General features: G+C 37.0%; 2 long non-coding RNA genes across 2 annotated transcripts in view; one reads left to right on the plus strand and one right to left on the minus strand.

Moving 5' to 3' along the window:
• Positions 1-13,336, plus strand: part of LOC141359331 (uncharacterized) — a 183,745-nt gene that overhangs the window by 140,666 nt on the left and 29,743 nt on the right. The window lies entirely within an intron of this gene.
• LOC141359333 (uncharacterized) lies at positions 381-2,915 on the minus strand. Its single transcript, XR_012365759.1, has 2 exons — positions 2,784-2,915; positions 381-2,617 (listed from the first exon to the last, which is right to left on the minus strand). It is a non-coding gene; the product is annotated as an uncharacterized lncRNA (long non-coding RNA).

Below are 13,336 nucleotides of genomic sequence, written 5' to 3' on the forward strand. Positions count from 1 at the left end.
GATTGGCTGACTTTGCTGCCACTCAAAAAATGTAGCCAATTATTTTAAAGTGGATGGGCAGTTAGATGCCTATGATGTCATAAGCATCAGTTTTTCAGATTGGGCTGTTTTCTGGCTGACATTTCTAAAAGAGGAATTTCTATGAGACTGAGATGTTTAGCATATTTAGCACTTTTTGTATGTTTGTGAATGTGGGTAGACTACCATTATTCAACAAAGACAAGGTAAAAATGTTTTTTCATTCTCTGTCCCCTTTAAATATGCTCATTTTCCAGCTCCCCTAGAGTTAAACATTTGATTTGTACAATCACTTTTAGCATAGCTTAGCACAATCAATTGAATCTGATTAGACCATTAGCATCGCGCTAAAAATGACCAAAGATTTTTGATATTTTTCCTATTTAAAACTTGACTCTTCTGTAGTTACATCGTGTACTAAGACTGACAGAAAATTAAACGTTATTTTCTGTGCAGATATGTCTAGGAACTATACTCTCATTCTGGTGTATTAATCAAGGACTTTGCTGCCATAACATGGCTGCAGCAGGCGCAGTGATATTACACACTGCCCGAAAACAGTCCCCTACTATTGAAAGTTACCAAGGGGAATATTTTCGGACACTGGAAAATATCATTGCGCCTTCTGCAGCCATGAAAAAATAAAACAATAATTATAATAAAACAATAATTATAATATTTTTATAATAGCTTATTAAGTTGCCGGGAAAAAGTTTAAAGAAGGATGATCATCTGGGAACGTCATGTACAAACTCTATGTCAGTTTATTACGTTTTTACATTAGAGTTAATATCAGTTGTGCTTTTTAACATTTGAAGGGTGTAACTACTGGAGCGGAGGGAGCTTCATCTGAACCGGTAAGGCATCTGTTGAAACACTGTTGAGGCATCATGTGGCAGATATCTCACTTCAGATCAGTGTTTCCCACAGCCTTATTTGTGACGGCAAATTCGACAGGTGGATGGGTGAAAATTGGGTTTAGGTCATCATTTTCAGATGTGGATGTACTTGTGTCATATTTATGTAATGACAGATATGATGCAGTGATCACTGACATCAGAGTAGCGGTGCAAAGCACCTCGCACGGACAGAACAATACTCCACTAATAACAACAAAGCAATTTTATTTTCAAGAGATGGCAATAAAAAGGCCATAGTTACAGACTGCAGCTTTAAATGTGTGACAGACTGAGTAAAGAAATGAGCCAGAAAAGATGAGTGCATCCTAATTCAGGGGCTGCGTACTTCGAAGGCTGTATTTGAAGGCCAATGACGTCAGCGGGCCGCGACGAAGGCTGTCCCAATTCAAAGGCTCCTACACATGCAGCCCCCAATTGTGGCCTTCATTTCCCCTGAAACCAAGGATCCATAGATGGATCAGCTTTGGCTATCACAAGCTTCAATGCGCGCCTGTAACTTCTAGGTATTTTGAAGTAAACATTCAGAACTGTAGTTAAATAAAAGTGTATATTTCGCAAATTAAAGGTCCTTGACACTGTTTTATTTTTTTAAATAATGTTATAGTAATGTGAATTAATATTATTGCTGCAATATTCTGCGTGTTGCGTTTTACTTCTGTATACTTCTAAGGTTGGAAAAATGTATATGCCGTTGGGTAGTTTAATCTGCATTAATGTGTCATATTTTCTAAAATAAAATAAATCTGGCTAAATATTATTAAGTCTGATAGGCTAGATCGTCTCATTTCAGTTCGCTATGTTGCCTTTAGAGGCTGCAGCCTTCAAATACTGAGTCTTGCCTTCAAAGTCCACAGCCTTACTGTGCTTTCACACCACCTCCGTCGAGCAGTGGCGCGGCGCATCATGTACGGTGTGAGCGTCGAAGAGAGTTGAAATTGCTCAACTTTATGGAAATGAGCTATGACGCGGTTCAGCGGCAATCAATCGGAAGGCGGAAATGTTCGGCGGCAACCAATCAGAAGGCGGAAACCTCTGCTTGAGAGAATTCCAGAGATTGCATTCGAGCGTCAGAGCGTCCACTACAGCATTTCTATAGCATCGTTAGTAGAGCAGCCAGAGCTTTTATTGACGCGCTCGCCGGTGGCGGTGTGAAAGCACAGTTAGAAGGAATAGGGATTCACCCCATGATTGGATCAAGGTAGGAAGAGCCCAAGGCCACACCCATCTATTACAGCTCATCTTGGACCGACGTTAGAGAGTATTTAACAGCCAACAGAACATTTTCTACAGGTTGACATTGGTGAGCCATTTCTACCCACTAAAAACAAAATCTAAAACACTATGTCTTGGCCAGAGTTTGTGGAATAAAATGTTACATTTTGTGGTGTTTTATTTAAGTATCAAAAACAGAAATAAGGTGTATTTCAGACTTGAAGCTGAGATGTTACCCGTGGTGGTGCTTGTGTTGGTTGTGGGTAAGACTGTGATGGTGGTGATGGAGTGTGTGGTGGTGGGTGTGGTTGAGACTAAGCTGGAGATTTCAGAGGTGGAGAGTGTGTTGGTGGTGATGTTGCTGGTGGATGAGTGTGAGGTTGTGATGGTGATGACGGAGGTGGAAGATTTGAGGATGGTGCTTGCAAGTAAGTGGGTGAGTTTATTGGTAACTTGTGTAGATGATACTTAACAGAAATAACAAAACAAGATGAAAGCAAATTTTAACTGTAAAGTATGTTATTAAATGATCTGATATTGCTTCACAGTTTTTAATTTACAACTCTAGAGGTGCAAGAACATTAAGGACTAAGATTATGATTATTTATGCCTATATCAGTGTGACGCTGTTACCTGAAGCTGATTGACTGGTGTGTTGATGCTTGGTGGCGAGTGTGGGTGAGATTATTTGGTTTTCCTGAGTCGAGTCTTTACTTACAGAACCAGACCCTACAGTTAAATAATTATGGTTATGATAAAAATAAAATGTTTGTCTTATCATTAAAGCACTTTTTTTCTTTCATGGAATATTGTATTTGTTTTGGACACAAAGTTATGGCTCCAAATACTAATGATGATGTTTTCCTTCAATCTTGCTCTGAAGTTTGAAAAAGTTGATTCAAGAAAATCCTGATGTTTATAGAGAAGCATTTAAATGTGTGACAGACTGAAAGAAGAAATGATTTAGAAAAGATATCACAAGATGCCACACCCATCTATTACATCTTATCTTAGACCAATGTTAGAGGGTATTTAACAGCAAACACAAGTTTATCTAAATGGTAACACTGGCGAGCTATTTTTACCCAACGAAACAAAGTCTAAAACACTTAGTATTGACCAGATTTTGTGGAAAAGAATGTATTATGTTGTGTTGTTTCATTAAAATATCAAAAACAGAAATAAATAAGGTGTATTTCAGACTTGAAGCTGAGATGTTACCCGTGGTGATGTTTTTGCTGGTTGTGGGTAAGACTGTGATGGTGGTGATGGAGTGTGTGGTGGTGGGTGTGGTTGAGACTAAGCTGGAGGTTTTAGAGGTGGAGAGTTTGGTGCCGATGCTGCTGATGGATGCGTTTGAGCTTGTGTTGGAGATGGTGGAGTTGAAAGGTTTGGTGATGATGTTGCTGATGGATGCGTGTGTGGTTGTGTTGGAGATGATGGAGTTGGAAGATTTGAGGATGGTGCTTGCAAGTAAGGTGGTGGGTTTTTCTCTACCTTGTGTAGGTGATACTTAACACAAATGATAAAACAAGATGAATGCAAGACTGCCATTATTATCACACAAAACAAACAAACAAAGGAAAAAATAAAGCTTACAATTATTTACGTCTGCATTTGAAGCAGGTCCGCTGGTTTGTTGATGCTTGGTGGTGAGTGTGGGTGAGATTATTTGGTTTGCCTGTGTAGAGTCTTTACTTACAGAACCAGAATCTACATTAAAATAATTATGGTTATGATAAAAATTAAATGTTTATCTTACGGTATCATTAAAGCACATTTTTCTTCTTTGAGGAATATCAGATTTGTTTTGGACACAAAGCTACATCTTCAAATACTAAAGGTGACGTTTTCCTTCAATCTTGCCCAGAAATTTGAGTAACTGCATACGATTCAAGAACGTTCTTATGTTTATAAAGTAGTATTTAAATGTGTGACAGACTGATTGAAGAAATTATTTAGAAAAGATATCAACGATGTTAGAGGATAAAAGGGTAACATTGGCGAGCCATTTCTACTCATCGAAACAAAGTCTAAAACACTTAGGATTAACCAGATTTTGTGGAATCAAATTTTACACTTTGTGTTGTTTCATTTAAGTGTCAAAAACAGAAATAAGTAAGGTGTATTTTAGATTTGAAGCTGAGATGTTACCCATGGTGGTGCTTGTGCTGGGTGTGGGTATGGTGGTCGTGGAGTGTGTGATGTTGGGTGCGGCTAAGACTAAGCTGGAGATTTTAGAGGTTGAAGGTTTGGTGGTGATGGTGCTGATGGATGAGTGTGAGGTTGTGTTGGAGTTGGTGAAGTTGGAAGATTTGAGGATGGTGCTTGCAAGTAAGTCAGTGGTTTTCTCTGTACCTTGTGTAGGTGATACTTAACAGAAATGATAAAACAAGCTGAATGCAAATGCAGTCTGTTTATTTACTGTAAAGTATGTTATTAAATGATCTGATATTGCTCCTCGTGTTTTAATGTACAACTGTAGAGTTGCAAAAACATTGAGGCCTAGCTTGTTAAAGAAAAGACTGCCATTATTATTACACAACAAAAACAATGGACAAAATAAAAAGATTACGATCATTTATGTCTTTATTTGAAGCAGATCCGCTGGTGTGTTGATGCTTGGTGGTGAGTGTGGGTGAGGTTATTTGGTCTGCCTGAGTCGAGCCTGTACTTACAGAACCGTAATCTACAGTTAAATAATAATGGTTATCTGATAAAAATAAAATGTTTATCTTATCATTAAAGCACATTTTTCTAAAGCACATTTTCAAAGCTATGGCTCCAAATACTAACGGTAACGTTTTCCTTCAATCTTGCACAGAAACTTGTACCTGCATATGATTCAAGAACATCCTGATGTTTATAGAGTAGCAAAAGTTTTTCTAAAGGGTAACACTGGCGAGCCATTTCTACCCACCGAAACAAAGCCTAAAACACTTCGTTTTGGCCAGATTGTGTGGAAAAGAATGTATTATGTTGTGTTGTTTCATTTCAATAAATAAGGTGTATTTCAGATTTGAAACTGAGATGTTACCAGTAGTGATGCTTGTGCTGGTTGTGGGTGAGACTGTGGTGGTGGTGGAGTGTGTGGTGGTGGGTGTGGTTGAGACTAAGCTGGAGTTTTTAGTGGTGGAGGGTTTGGTGATGTTGGTGCTGATGGATGCAGGTAAGGTTTTGATGGAGATGATGGAGTTGGAAGAATTGAGGGTGGTGCCTGCAAGTAAGTCGGTGGTTTTCTCTGTACCTTGTGTAGGTGATACTTAACAGAAATGATAAAACAAGCTGAATGCACTGTTTATGTACTGTAAATTATGTTATTAAATGATCTGATATTGCTCCTTGGGTTTTAATTTACAACTCTAGAGATGCAAGAACATTAAGGACTAAGATTACGATCATTTATGCCTATATAAGTGTAACGCTGGTACCTGAAGCAGATCCGTTGGTTTGTTGATGCTTGGTGGTGAGTGTGGGTGAGGTTATTTGGTTTGCCTGAGTCGAGTCTTTACTTACAGAACCGGACCCTACAGTTAAATAATTATGGTTACTTTATCAAATACATTTTAATCTTATCACTTAAGCACATTTTCCTTCTTTAAGGAATATCGGATTTGTTTTGAACACAAAGTTAAGACTTCAAATAATAATGGTGACGTTTTCCTTTTTAAAAAACTTTGAAAAAGTTGAGTAACTTCATATGAATAAAGAACATCCTGATGTTTATAGAGTAGCATTTAAATGTGTGACAGAAGAAGTGAAGAAATTATTTAGAAAATATATCAAAAGATGCAACACCCATCTATTACATCTTAGAGGATATTGAACAGCCAACAGATGTTTTTGTAAATGGTAACAATGGCGAGCCATTTCTACCCATTGAAACAAAGTCTAAAACACTTAGCATTAACCAGATTTTGTGGGAAATAATTATATTATAAAAAACAGAAATAAATAAGGTGCATTTCAGACCTGAAGCTGAGATGTTACCCATGGTGACGCTTGTGCTGGTTGTGGGTAAGACTGTGGTGGTGGTGGAGTGTGTGATGTTGGGTGTGGTTGAGACTAAGCTGGAGATTTTAGAGGTGGAAGTTGTGGTGGTGGTGCTGATGGATGCGTGTGAGCTTGTGATGGTGTAGGTGGAAGATTTGAGGATGGTGCTTACAAGTAAGTGGGTGAGTTTTTCAGTACCTTGTGTAGCTGATACAGAAATAACAAAACAAGTTGAATGCAAATGCACTCTGATTAAGTATGTTGTTAACTCTTTCCCCGCCATTGATGAGTTATCTCAAAAGAGAATAAATGAAGAAATGAAGGGTGAAAGTTTTTTGTTTGTTTGTTTGTTTATTTGTTTGAAAGCAGAGGGTCTATTTCTTGATTTGATATTTTGTATGTTTATATATTTATTAGGGCTGTCAAAATTAAGGCATTAACGTAAATAAATTTTAACGTTACTCATTTTATTAACGTGCGAACAACGCAATGCACAATTTCTGTTTGACCCTTGGCCTAGCCCATTTTTGAATAAATTGAAACACAACCTTAGAGAGTAAATAGTCATTAAACATCTAAAATGATCTTTATTTGTATGTTTTCTGAGAGGTGTACCATCCTAAATTCTTAATCTAATACAAAGATGCGTGTCCATCCACATGCGTGTCTGAGATTTTGGTTTCAGTTTTAAAACATGCAGGAATTAGAAAGTAAAGTGCAGGACTTGCTTGATGTAAAAATAATTATTAAGAGAGATAAACTCATGACAACCATGCGATTAACCTAGATTAAAATATTAATCAATTGACAGCCTTAATATTTCTAGAAAAAAAAAAAAAATTTTGGAAGGCATTTTTGTGAAACGCTGCCGAGGAAAGTGTTAAATGGTCTGTTGCTCCTCACGTTTCAATGTACACTTGTAGAGGTGCAAGAACATTAAGGCCTAGCTTGAAAAAGGAAAGACTCTGCCATTATTATTACACAAAACAAACAAACAAAGAATAGACAAAATAAAAAAGCTTACGATCATTTATGTCTTTATTTGAAGCAGATATGCTGGTGTGTTGATGCTTGGTGGTGAGTGAGGGTGAGATTGTTTTGTTTGCCTGAGTCGAGCCTTTACTTACAGAACCGGAACCTACAGTTAAATAATTATGGTATATGATAAAAAATGATCGTATTATTAAAGGATTATTCCACTTTAATAAAAAAATCCAGATATTTTATTCACTCCAATGTCATACAACATGTTTATGTCTTTCTTTGTTCAGTAGAGAAAAATTACGTTTTTTTAAGAAAACATTCCAAGATTTTTCTTAATTTAAAGGTCCCGTTTTTCCTGATCCCATTTTTCAAACTTTAGTTGGTGTGTAATGTTGGTGTTAGTGCATAAATAATACCTACAAAATTATTTTTCTTTAACAGAAGTCCCCTTTCAAAGCCTACAGCGAACGGTCCGTTTGGGCTATAGCCCTCTATTTCAAATGTTACACTTTGTGTTGTTTAATTTAAGTATCAAAAACAGAAATAAATAAGACGTATTTAAGACTTCAATCTGAGATGTTACCCGTAGTGATGCTTGTGCTGGTTGTGAGTATGGTGGAGGTGGAGTGTGTGGTTTTGTGTGTGGTTGAGACTAAGCTGGAGGTGGAAGGTTTGGTGGTGATGGTGCTGATGGATGCAGGTGAGGTTGTGTTGGAGATGATGGAGTTGGAAGATTTGAGGATGGTGCTTGCAAGTAAGTTTTTTTCTCTACCTTGTGTAGGTGAAATTTAACAGAAATAATACAAGCTGAATGCAAATTTATTTACTGTAAAGTATGTTATTAAATGATCTGATATTGCTCCTTATGTTTTAATGTACAACTGTAGAGGTGCAAAAACCTTTAGGACCAACTTGGAAAAGAAAAGACTCTGCCATTATTATTACACAACAAAAAACAAACAAACAAACAAAGGACGAAATAAAAAAGCTTACGATTATTTTCGTCTTTATCTGAATCAGAGTCGTTGAGATGTTGTTGCTTGGGGGTGAGTGAGGGTGAGATTGTTTTGTTTGCCTGAGTCGAGCCTTTACTTACAGAACCGGAACCTACAGTTAAATAATTATAGTTATGTTAAAAGTAAAATATTTATTTTATCATTAAAGGATTATTCCACTTTCATAAAAAATCCAGATAATTTACTCACCCCCATGTCATCCAACATGTTTATGTCTTTCAGTTCAGCCGAGAAAAATTATGTTTTTAGGAAAGATTTTACTCAATAGGGTATATGGGCAACTTACTTCCGCATTAGTGTTAAACATAGTAAATCACTTTCAGTTCTGTATGCTCTATGCTTACATGATGCTGTTTTCATACATGAAGCCTTCAGGAGCTACCAAAGACGAGAATAACCATTTGATATGCTCGTTAACATCGTAAACCTAAGTAAAACAAAATTTACTAACTTTTTTATAATTTCTAGCTTTTGACAAAGGTATTTTCTTCTCACATACATTCAGAAGATATTAAATTAAAAAAGAACATAACAAATAATAATACTACAAATATAGCAAATGCCGGCAAACGGAAGCGTTCAACCATGTTTTTCCGGTTTGGTCGGGTCACATTCGACATATACCGCATTTAATAGACTTTATTGGACCCCAACAGTACACAGTTTCAATGCAGTCTAAAATTGCAGTTTCATCACAGCTTCAGAGGGCCCTAAACGATGCATTAGGTTCTTATCTAGCAAACCAATCGTCAGTTTCAGCAAGAAAAATAAAAATATGTACTTTTAAACCACAACTTCTCGTTTTTCACTAGCTGTGTGACGCGCCAGTGTGACCTTATGTATTATGTAATCATGTGGAAGTTACGCGCTACATATGTGAAACGTACACTTGCGGACGATTTTAAACAATAACCTGAAGCGAAGGCACTAATTAGTATCATTCCACATACAACAACATTTGAACGTTCCTCTTTTTCCACACTTTCAACGTGATTACGCACTACACAAGGTCACACCGGCGCGCCACACGGCTAGTGCAAGACAAGCAGTTGTGGTTTAAAATTGCATATTTTTTATTTTTCTTGCAAAAATGACAAACGTTTAGCTAGATAAGACCCTTATGCCTCATTTGGGATTGTTTAGAGACCTTTGAAACTGCGTTGAAACTGTGAACTGTTGAGGCCCAACAAAGTCTATTAAATTGAGAAAAATCTTAATTTCTTCTCGACTGAAAAAAAAAGACAAACATCTTGAAAGACATGGGGGTGAGTAAATTATTCTGATTTTATTTTTATGAAAGTGGAATATTCCTTTAAAGCACATTTTTCTTCTTTGAGGAATATCAGATTTGTTTTGGACATAAAGTTAAGGCTCAATATACTAATGGTGAAGATTTTCTTCAATCTTGCTTAGAAGTTTAAAAAGCTGAGTAAGCTGAGTTTTGTTTCATTTAAGTATCAAAAACAGAAATAAAGATTTTAGACTTGAAGCTGAGATGTTACCTGTGGTGATGTTTGTGCTGGGTGTGGGTATAGTGAAGGTGGAGTGTGTGGTGTTGGGTGAGCTTGTGTTGGTGGATTTGGAAGGTTTAGTGGTGATGGTGCTGTTGAATGTGTGTGAGCTTGTGTTGGAGATGATGGGGTTGGAAGGTTCGGTGGTGATGGTGCTGATGGATGTGTCTGAGCTTGTGCTGGAGATGATGGTGTTGGAAGGTTCAGTGGTGATGGTGCTGATGGATGTGTGTGAGGTTGTGTTGGAGATGGTGGAGTTGGAAGGTTTGGTGGTGATGGTGCTGATGGATGCGTGTGAGGTTGTGTTGGAGATGGTGGAGTTGGAAGGTTTGGTGGTGATGGTGCTGATGGATGTGTGTGAGCTTGTGTTGGAGATGATGGGATTGGAAGGTTTGGTGGTGATGGTGCTGATGGATACGTTTGAGCTTGTGTTGGAGATGATGGTGTTGGAAGGTTTGGTGGTGCTGATGGATGCGTGTAAGGTTGTGTTGTAGATGGTGGATTTGGAAGGTTTGGTGGTGACGGTGCTGATGGATGCGTGTGAGGTTGTGTTGAAGATGGTGGATTTGGAAGGTTTGGTGGTGATGGTGCTGATGGATGCGTGTGAGGTTGTGTTGGAAATGACGGTGTTGGAAGGTTTGGTGGTGATGTTGCTGATGGATGCGTGTGAGGTTGTGTTGGAGATTGTGGAGGCAGAAGATTTGAGGATGGTGCTTTCATGTAAGTGTGTGGGTTTTTCTCTACCTTGTGTAGGTGATACTTAACAGAAATGATAAAACAAGCTGAATGCAAATTTATTAACAGTAAAGTATGTTATTAAATGATCTGATATTGCTTCTTGGGTTTTAATGTACAACTCTAGGGGTGAATTATTGACTAGCTTGGAAAAGAAAAGACTCTGCCATTATCATTACACAAAACAAACAATGGACAAAATTAAAAGCTTACGATAATGTGTGCCTTTATCTGAAGCAGATCTGTTGGTGTGTTGATGCGTGGGGGTGAGTGAGGGTGAGATTGTTTTGTTTGCCTGAGTCGAGCCTTTACCTACAGAACCGGACCCTACAGTTAAATAATTATGGTTAAATTATCAAATAAAATGTTTGTCTTATCATTAAAGCACTTTTTTTCTTTGATAAATATCAGATTTGTTATGTACACAAAGTTATGGCTCCAAATACTAATGAAACGTTTTTGTTCTTGCTCAAAAGATAAAAAGCAGAGTAACTGCAAATGATTCAAGGCATCCTGATGTTTATAGAGTAGCATTTAAATGTGTGAAGAAATGATTTAGAAAATATAACACAAGATGCCACAGCCTTCTATTACATCTTATATTGGACCAATGTTTGAGAATATTCAACAGCCAACAGAAGTTTTTCTAAAGGGTAACATTGGCGAGCCATTTCTACCCAAGGAAACAAAGTCTAAAACACTAAGCCTCCGTCCAAATACCCACACTTGCAGTCTTGCACTTGGCCACTTGACTACTTACCTGACATATTTCCTGTATTTGGCCCAAGTGTTCTTGTGGGGTGAAGATCCCAAACGTACAAGGAGCATTATTCACTCCATGGGGCACACTTTGCATGTGTAAAAATGTCAATACTGATGGCAGCAATTTGCACAAAACATAATAGTTTTTTATTTTCTTTTAATTGATTTTTACATTTTTTTAAATAAAATGAACACATAAACACTCTGAAATGAACATTTGCTGAACTTTAAGATTATTATCTTTACTTATGTGAAACTTTCAGAAGCAGAAACAATTTGCAAAAATTGAGCATTGTGTGCATATAGCTTTATAAAAGTTTATTGTTTATTCAGTAGTCCCTGAATAAATGATAAAAGTGTTGCGAAAATTTTACGATTTACATCCAGATGATGATGCATGATGGGATAGGCTTAGCCTTGAATACCGCTTTGGTAGTTTGGGTTTAGTGTGGGTTAAACCGACTTTGCCAGTTTTAAGACATGGGACAGTCTTGTGCACTTACTTCCTGACGTGTGCACGTGCTCTCAAGTGGCCAAGACCGCAAGTGTGGGTATATAAAATAATATTAGACTTTGTGTTGTTCTATTTAAGTCAAAAACAAAAATAAATAAGAACAGAAAGAAACATAATACACTAAATTTGGTGTAAAAAATCATTAGACCTTGTGTTTCATTTAAGTATCGACCTAAGTCTCAGATGTTTCTACTAAAAATGCTTAGGGAAATTAAAAGTACAAGCAAATAAGAGAATTGTTAAAATGTGTTACGGGTACAGAGCTCTAAAATGAAAAAAGATTGGGTAACACTTTAATTAAAGGGATGTTCATAACATGACGCCTTTATAATCACGACATGACACATTTCATGGACATGAAGGATATTTTGTGACAAATATCATTAAGTGTCATTCGCTCAATCATGTAATTTTTAATGCAAAGATGATATTGTTTGAGATGTCTTTGTTACAACAACTTGACATAAACCAATACATCATAACTTGACATTACAAAGACAACATAACTTGTCATAAATATGACATAGCGGGAAAATTATCAAAAAAACAAACACTAAAAAATAGTGCTAAATAGCACTAAAAGCTCCTAATCATATGGGAACCATTTTTAGTGCTATAAAGCACCTATGAAGAACCATCTGGGGGTGATATAGCACCACAATAGCACCAGATATGGTTCTATATAGCACAATTAGGTTCTACACAGGTACTAAAAAGGTGCTATATGGCACTTAAAATGGTTCCCTATGATTACTAGCCAGTGAACCACTTTTAGTGCTATTTAGCACGTGAGTCTTATGAACACCTCTTCAAGTAAAGTGAAGATTGTATAGGTCAAATATGGATATAAGAGAAATGTCAACATTCATATTGACATCATCAATGATAAAAACTTTTGATTGCGGAATGAAATCTGAGTTCAGTTTGTGAGGTTGTTGAAGTCTCTTCTGAAACTCTTTTAGAGGTCTTTTTCTCAGGAGAAATATCTGAGACACAAGACTTAATCAAGTTTACTAAAACTAAGATTACAGAAACGACACTAAAATGTTGAAATCTACAGTAAAACAATTGACACTGAAATGTACTGTAGTAATATTAAGTGGTCAAAAGATATTTTGTAAAGGAAGGAGCATTACCTTCATCTTCTGTTTTTGAGGTCTGTGAAGGAGTGCGTGAGTGTGAGAGGCCTTTGCCTATAATAAAAGATCACTGATGACCATTTGATATTGTGAACATTTACTATAACTCTCTAATAAACACACTGTTATTTCTAGGACGTTTGTTGTTACCTGAAGGTTGTGAGGTGGTGAGTGCGGGTTTGACTGCTTTGTCATCCACATTTTTGTTTCCGGAGCTATCCCCTATTGGTACATGTGGACATGTATTGTGAACATTTACTATAACTCTCTAATAAACACATATGACACTGTTATTTCTAGGACGTTTGTTGATACCTGAAGGTTGTGAGGTGGTGAGTGCGGGTTTGACTGCTTTGTCATCCACATTTTTGTTTCCGGAGCTATCCCCTATTGGTACATGTGGACATGTATTGTTAACTATAACTCTCTAATAAACACACTGTTATCTCTGGGACGTTTGTTGTTACCTGAAGGTTGTGAGGTGGTGAGTGCGGGTTTGACTGCTTTGTCATCCACATTTTTGTTTCCGGAG

This window comes from Misgurnus anguillicaudatus, chromosome 23 (genome assembly GCF_027580225.2).
Source record: "Misgurnus anguillicaudatus chromosome 23, ASM2758022v2, whole genome shotgun sequence".
NCBI classification, from domain to species: domain Eukaryota; kingdom Metazoa; phylum Chordata; class Actinopteri; order Cypriniformes; family Cobitidae; genus Misgurnus; species Misgurnus anguillicaudatus.